Below are 7431 nucleotides of genomic sequence, written 5' to 3'. Positions count from 1 at the left end.
CCACTTCATGGACCCCATGAATTTGAGTTGCCTTTTCTCTCAAACCCCAATGTGATTCATTCCTAGCCATATTCTCAATTAATTCTTACGCTTCGTCAGGGCACTTGACACTTAGGAAGCCACTAGCCGCGGCGTCAATAAGTTGATGATTTTGGTAATTCATGCCATTATATAAAATTTGGATTCTCATCCAAGTAGCAAAACTATGATGGGGCATCACCATAGGAGGTCCTTGAACCTCTCATGAGCTTCAAAAAGTGTTTCCGAGTCCCTTTGGAAAAATACTGAAATCTCTTGCCTCAATCTTACAGCTTTACTGGGAGGAAAATACCTCCCAAGAAATTTACTAACCATTTTTTCCTATTTCTTGATTGAGCCCGGGGCAAGCAATGTGAGCCATATATAAGCTGCACCCCTCAAACTAAATGGGAAAAGGTGAAGTCGCACAGCATCATCCGACAGCCCATTAACCTTGAAAATCAAGCACATTTGGAGGAACCGAAATAGATGTTCATTTGGGTCATCATCAGCCAATCCATCAAATTGCCCGATGTTCTATATCATGCCAATTGGTTAAGCCAAGTCAAAGTTTCTTGCACTGATAGTGGGGGCTTGAACACTGAATTCGCCACCAGTAAATTGAGGTCGCTCATAATCGGATAGGGTTCGCCTTTCGTCTTCCATAGCAATAGACTATCTTTCTTCAACCTTAGCAGATCATGAAGATGCTCCTTCCTGAACCCCCTTTGATTTTCAATGTATGACTCGCTGGATCTCTTCGTTTGGTTCTACAAGCCCGGTGGGGTTTGCACGAGTCATACACGTGGTGCGTTACAAAAGAAAAGAGAAAGATAAAATAACCAATATATACAGTAGTTGAAGAACAAAAGCAAGAACGGCGGTTTTTGATTAAATCAATGAGCCAATAGTTTTCCTAGTATTCTCGGATGTCCCCGGCAATAACGCCAAAAACTTGATAAGTCATCACGCAACAAGCTAAAAAGCTAGCACGTGACTCCCCAGCCGCAAGTACATGGGTCATCAAGTAATAACCTCTTGTGCGAGCACAAGAGGGTCATATTCCAAAGCCCGAGATATACTATTACTTCTTTTTGGGGGTCACTATTTAATTAACTAAAACAGGGTTGTTGTTTGCAAATATGGAGCTACGAAATGAAGACAAATAAAGAAAATGAACTAAACTAACCGCACAATCCCAAACACAAGTAAGAGCGAAGAAACCAATTATAAAGGTACGTCCCTGGGTGAGGATTCCCCTGGGAGAAGACTAAGCACAGATGACAAGTACAACTAAAGAATAAGGTTGGCTTGATTTTGGTTTGCTAGACTCGGATGTCGACTACCACGGAACCTCCATAAAGTGTCCCTAATCCAGTATGAATTCCTCCATCCAGAAGATACCCCTACGATGTTATTGGGGACAGGGAGTCTTGATCATTGTTATTCTAATGCGCGCTCTTGGCTAAAATAATCCTAATCACATGGGAGGCTACCAACACCCATAACCTTCTTTGTATTAATACAATGAATCCCTCTTTAATCATCACAAGACCTAATACATGCTAGCATCCCGCCAAAAAAGTATCATTCAGAATCAATTCTACAGAATCCATCCATTGTAGAACAAATAAGATAATGATAGATTAAAACCAACAACACAAGCCACAAATTCAACTACAAAATAGAAATGTCATCCACACAAAGTCTCCTCCCAAGGTTCACCGGAAGCCCAGTGGCCTTGGGAGTCTAGTTCGACATATCAAAAGAAGAAAGCTCAGCATACATGTAAAACATGACAACAAGAACCAAAGAACTTCCTCTTTGAATATCGACTAGAAGGTGATGATGAGAGCAAGCGGGATTCACGCCGTCAAGCTCCTTGACGTTCTCCTTGATTCTCCCCTTTTTCTCTCCTTCAAATGTTCTCCAAAATGGCCTCCTTTGATGAAGAATCCAGCCAAGTGTAGTTGGAGGAGGATGGTGGTGAAGTCCCTTCTAAAAACTCTAACAAAGGGTATATATAATCGTGGAGGTGTGCAGGCTATTGTGTGGGCAAAAACGTGGTCACACAGCTTAAAATGAGAGAAACCCCAAGTCTATCCGGGCTGTGTGCGGGCGCACACAAGCCCCCGCAGCCTTCTGGCCAACCTGTGCGGCTAGGTGTGCAGGCCGCACACTAGGCTGCACAAGCTTCTGCCTGTGCAGTGAGGCAATGTGCTGCCCGCACACTGGCCACACAACCTTTTAGCTGTACTGTGCGGCTGGTGCACAACCCGCATAGTCTACTTCTTTAGCCTGTTCTGCGCTCGGAGTTCATTTGCACTTCATTTCTTTATTAATTTTTTCCAAAATGGCTCCACAATTGTTTATCCTCTCAAATACGGTCTTTCGATGTCCTGAATTCAAATAAACACATCAAATACACAAATCGACATCAAAATGTAATATAAATTGCATGAGAATGCTCATGAGTTGTAGTTATAAACATGATATATTTAGGCACTTATCACGGAGCTCTTACAAAGGGGTGTGTGCCAACTTCCAAGAAAATGCAAGTTAGATTTTAATTTGGAAGGGCACAAAAGCAGCCACATTCCCATGTCCCGACTTGTGTGAAAACTTCAAAAGCTCTCCCAGTGATGATTATTCAACAAGAAACCTTATGACCTAGCATACGGATGTGTGCCCATTCATGTGGCCTCAAGAAAAGAAGAATTTGGGAGCCTTGTTCGTGAGCTACTGTAGAAAAAACACTGTGGCAATACACTATAGCAGTTATGCAACCCTCCTGGGTCGATGGAACCTCACACGATAGCGTGGAAGCACATGACAAGCATGTTTTAGACTTCATAAAAGGCCATTTTGTCCTATTTTTCAGATAATTTTTGACGGCTTTTAAGAGGCAAACCGGCTAGGGTTTAGAGAGGAAACTTTTATGGCTTTAGAAACATCTCTTCACCAACTTTTATATATTTCTTCTTCGTTATAGCATCGAGGAAGCCATCGGTGACCTTAGCTTCTTAGAGAAATCCTTCAAGACATTGAGACTACTCACCAAGGCCATTATCATGAATTCAAGGGGGTTTCCATGGCATTGACATATTAATTTTCCTTTATTATTTGTTTTGTAACTTGCTCCACGGAGAGCTAAACCCCTAGTGGGTATTTGGGCATTTGAACCGTAGGACTCTATTCTTGTTTAGATTTACATTTTGTTTTCCATTCAGTCTGAGTTTAATTGAGTTTTAATCATGTTTTCTTAATGCTTGTTTGCTTAATTGATCTTTTGATTGATGTGGTATATATTGACTCATTCTCCTTGGTGAGAGAGGTCTCTATAAGAGTTAGAACCTCAAAATTAAAGAGGGTTGAGAAGATGAGTCACGAGATAGTTGAGTGCCCCCTTTCTTCTCTAATTAGTGTATTCTATCTCCATATTCCCCAAACTCTAAGCAACCATATGAGGTATGAGGTGTTGAGATTGAGAGAGGTCTCCACTGGGATCTCATAGGGGTTTAGGGACCTTTCACCTAGAAGTAGGGTTATGCCCATCTTTAGAAATCTGATACGCCTTTGGAATCCCTAGAGTGTTTTGCGGTCATATGTGGTGTGAGGTGTTGAGATTGAGCAATTTCTCCACCGGGTTCTCATAGCGGACTAGTATCAGTGATTTGGAGATAGGGACTGATTATCTTTAGATTCCCACAGCTTAATTAACTTGGTTTAGGAACTCTTTGTGAATCTAGTGCTTAATTTTGATTCATATGGGGAGCATTGCCCAAATGCTCCATCTTCATTGATTGAGACATCTTTTAATTTCATCTTTTGCATACTTGCTTGTGGCATTCATCTTTCAATGAATTAGTTCATTTCTTTATACTCTTAATCATTCAACTAGATAACTTAGAAGTAGCTACTACTAATACTTCTATTCCCTGTGGAGTGGCCCGTGCACTTGTGGACACATGCAAGGGGCATGTCAGCCATAAAGCACTCCATGGATCAAGATGATGAAAGTTATTTTGCACAAGAACCTAACTTGTCTATTTTTTATTTTGTGTAAGACATGTTCGTGGTGGACCCCCTTTGAGAATACTTTGAGAGAAAGCTTATTAAAGAATCAACACAACCACCAAATCCAACTCCTAAACAAGTCAATGAAATGAGTAATTTGAGAAATGCAATAACTAGGAAGGTATGGAGGAAGGTAGAACCCAAAGACAAGCATCCTATTGAGGTAAAAAAAACTCAATTATTCCAAAGATAGGTAATAATGAGACATTCTCCTTACTCTAAGCAAGCTAGAACAATCATGAGGTAAGGGTAGGTACATCAAGCTCATGACATAAAACAAATGCTTCTTGGAAGGCAATGACATGACCCTTTGCGTTTATACCACAAGTGCATGGGTTTGTCAAAGTAATAATCTCCGGGTGAGTGGGTAGTCAAATCCTTATGAAATAGTGATCAGAAACACAAAGATTGCTATTTAACTAGAATAAAGATGAGTCAACAGTGATGTGAAAACAAATCAATACATATAGAAATAAAAAAAGAAGAAGTAGGCGCAAATAAAAGAAAGGAGAGGCAATCGACAATAAATGGGGCACTGGACATTACTCACCCTAGGACTGTTGTTTCAAGTGCAAGCCCAATCATTATGTCTCCTAACTGATGTCTAATGAGTCATGAAAATCCTTAAAGACATGGTCCCAAAAGTTAAGGTCAACCGTGACTAACCCTACACTTTGGCCCGGTGGAGAAATTGCATAGTCTCAACACCTCACACTGTGCTTGGTTGCTTTAAGCTCTAGGGATTCCAAGTGATAAACCCGATTTCCTAATATAGATCTAACCCTTTGGTCTAGGTGAAAGACCCCTAGTCATAATTAAGCCCCAGATACTAAGGATTACTTCAACGCTTCACTCTGTTGCTTGTGCAACTAAGCCCCAACGGAGTTTGTCTCTTAGCACTTCACTCTATTGTGACCGCAAAGAACTCTTGGAATGTGGAGGTAGGATAAATCACACTGGAAGAGAAAAGGGGTGTTCCGCTAGCATTGTCTCGACTCACCCTCTCAGTCCTCTCCAATCTATCATTATCTAACCCTCATGGTGTGTCACTCATCCACAAGGATTACCAAAATGGATTCTCAACCCTAGTGTCACTCTAAGGGAAAATCAACTTAACAAGCATTCAAGATTAGAACTCAATTAGAACATCAATTAAATAAAACATAATAAAAGGTCAAAGAAATAATATCATCCTAGGGTTTACAAGTCCAAGCACCCACTAAGGGTTTAGCTCTCCATGGAGCAAAATACAATTAATAATGAAATCAAAAGTAAAGATATGCAATCCATGAATAAAACCCCCTTAGTATTCGTATCGATGGTCTTGTGGAGTGGCCGCGTCTTCTTTAAAGGTTCCCTCATCAAGCCTAGGGCACACCTCGCTGGATTGGTGCTAACAAAAGCTCCCCCAATAACTCTCTTCCAAAGGAACACAGTGTTGAAGGCTGTCAAACCTCTCTAAAAGCCTAGCCAAAGCCTCTCCAAAACCTAGCTGTGGGCGCCTCCAAAAATGAGAAAAGTTGGGCAAAAGATGGGAAAAAGATTCTAAAATCGGGCTCAAAACATGACTTAAATAGGTCTGGAATTAGGCATCCACACGAGCATGTGGAATTTCCACACGCCCGTGTGAATTTCTAGAACTTCAATTTTCAGCGGCCTATCAACAAAAACTACTACAGTAAATTGCTACATTGATTTACTACAATAACCTGCTACAATACTACACCAAAAATACTCCCGAATCCACACACTTTTCATTAAGGCAACATAGACGGGCACAAGTCCATGCTGTAAATCGCGTTACATCTTTAAATAGAGGCACATTTGACGACAATCTTGCTATCTTTGCACAAGTCAGAACACATGAGTATGACTGTCTTTGTGCCCCCTCCAATTTGCATATTTCCTTGAACATAACGGAGGTTGGCAGACACTCATATGTCTTTGAGCACAACTTGTGCTTTCGCATTTGTTCACTCCAAGATTTCATCAACCAAGTGCATTCGCAATCTACTTTGGCTTCTTTCTTCTATACTTGTCTCCACAACCCTACATGCACAAAAGAACACAATAACACATGTATTAGCAATAAAATCTGAGAAAATTAATGCTCATCATAACAAAAGAATACTTCGTATTACTAATACACAAGCACTTATCAGGCTACCAAAGTAGTTTTTATAAATTTAGCTCTTTTCATTTTTTTTTTTGTGTGTGTCATTTTAGTTTTGAATAAAGAGTGATGTTTGATTGAATGGTGTGTATTTAAGTCATATTTGTTGATTTCTATGCGTGAAATTTGTATGTGGAGTCAGTTTTCATGATCATGAATTATTTTCATTCTATTTGTATAGGAAGAATAGATATTTATTCATTGTTTATATCACAATTGGCATTTTGTGCCGGTTGTGATGTTAAAAAAGGGAGTTGTATTTTTTGAATAATTTGACTAAGCCTGTCATGGGCTAACCAAGGACATTTCCATGGCTATCATAACCCATAGCATTCATTCTCTAAAGAGTGAATATTCTGTTGACTTTTTAGTGCCATTGGCACAGCTTTACCACGCCTGTGGCAAGGCCGTATTAGAACAATGAACCCTAGAACAGTCGTGATCAACACTTAGAAACTTTGATCACTCATTGAGTTAACAATAGCTTCATAATGCCCTAATAACGGGTGTTATGCCTCATTTTTTAGAAAAATTAACAATGGGTGTTGTGCACCCATTGTAAAGCCCATTACCGAAGGATAAAAGGTTGCCGATGGCCATCCTTAGATTTTCTCAATCAAAACTTTCGTTCTTCTCTTCCACTTCACCGGAGATTTCTTTATTGTGTTTGCTAGACTTTGCCCCGGAGTGTTTTATCATTGATTACTGCAGATTTGTACACCATATCTATTATTTGCATCGTGGATTTCCGTCATCTTCTCAGCCAAATTTGTAAGAATTTCAAAAACTCGTTTAAACTTTCTTTTTATCATGAATGGATGGCATGATATACTTTAGAATGATGTGGTGAATGTTTCAATATAAATGATAGCTAAACAGATTAAGTTTATAAATACCACAAGTGTACGGATCCTCAAGTAATACCATTTGGGTGAGCACGAGTGTCGTATTCCTCAGAAAATGGCGAGAGGCTCATATTACTTTCTTTTTACTTAATGAATATTATAAATGTCTATGGTGTTTCTTAAGTTTAATTCTATAAATTAATTAATAGAATACAAATAAGAATCATTAAGTGCAATTTGAAGGAGTAGATAATTGTATGAGTGTTTCCTTAGCAATTACTTATGATCTGAGTTAAGTTATGAAAACTATGTTCTAGT

The 7431-nt window shown here is 39.5% G+C and overlaps 1 non-coding gene across 1 annotated transcript; it reads left to right on the top strand.

The window, feature by feature from the left end:
* The first annotated feature begins 200 nt into the window (after nucleotides 1–200).
* LOC120252434 lies at nucleotides 201–306 on the top strand. Its single transcript, XR_005533963.1, has one exon. It is a non-coding gene; the product is annotated as a small nucleolar RNA R71 (small nucleolar RNA).
* Nucleotides 307–7431: the final 7125 nt, after the last annotated feature.

This window comes from Dioscorea cayenensis, chromosome 20 (genome assembly GCF_009730915.1).
Source record: "Dioscorea cayenensis subsp. rotundata cultivar TDr96_F1 chromosome 20, TDr96_F1_v2_PseudoChromosome.rev07_lg8_w22 25.fasta, whole genome shotgun sequence".
In the NCBI taxonomy this organism is placed as follows: Eukaryota; Viridiplantae; Streptophyta; class Magnoliopsida; order Dioscoreales; family Dioscoreaceae; genus Dioscorea; species Dioscorea cayenensis.
This window is presented reverse-complemented; position numbering and strand designations above follow the sequence as displayed.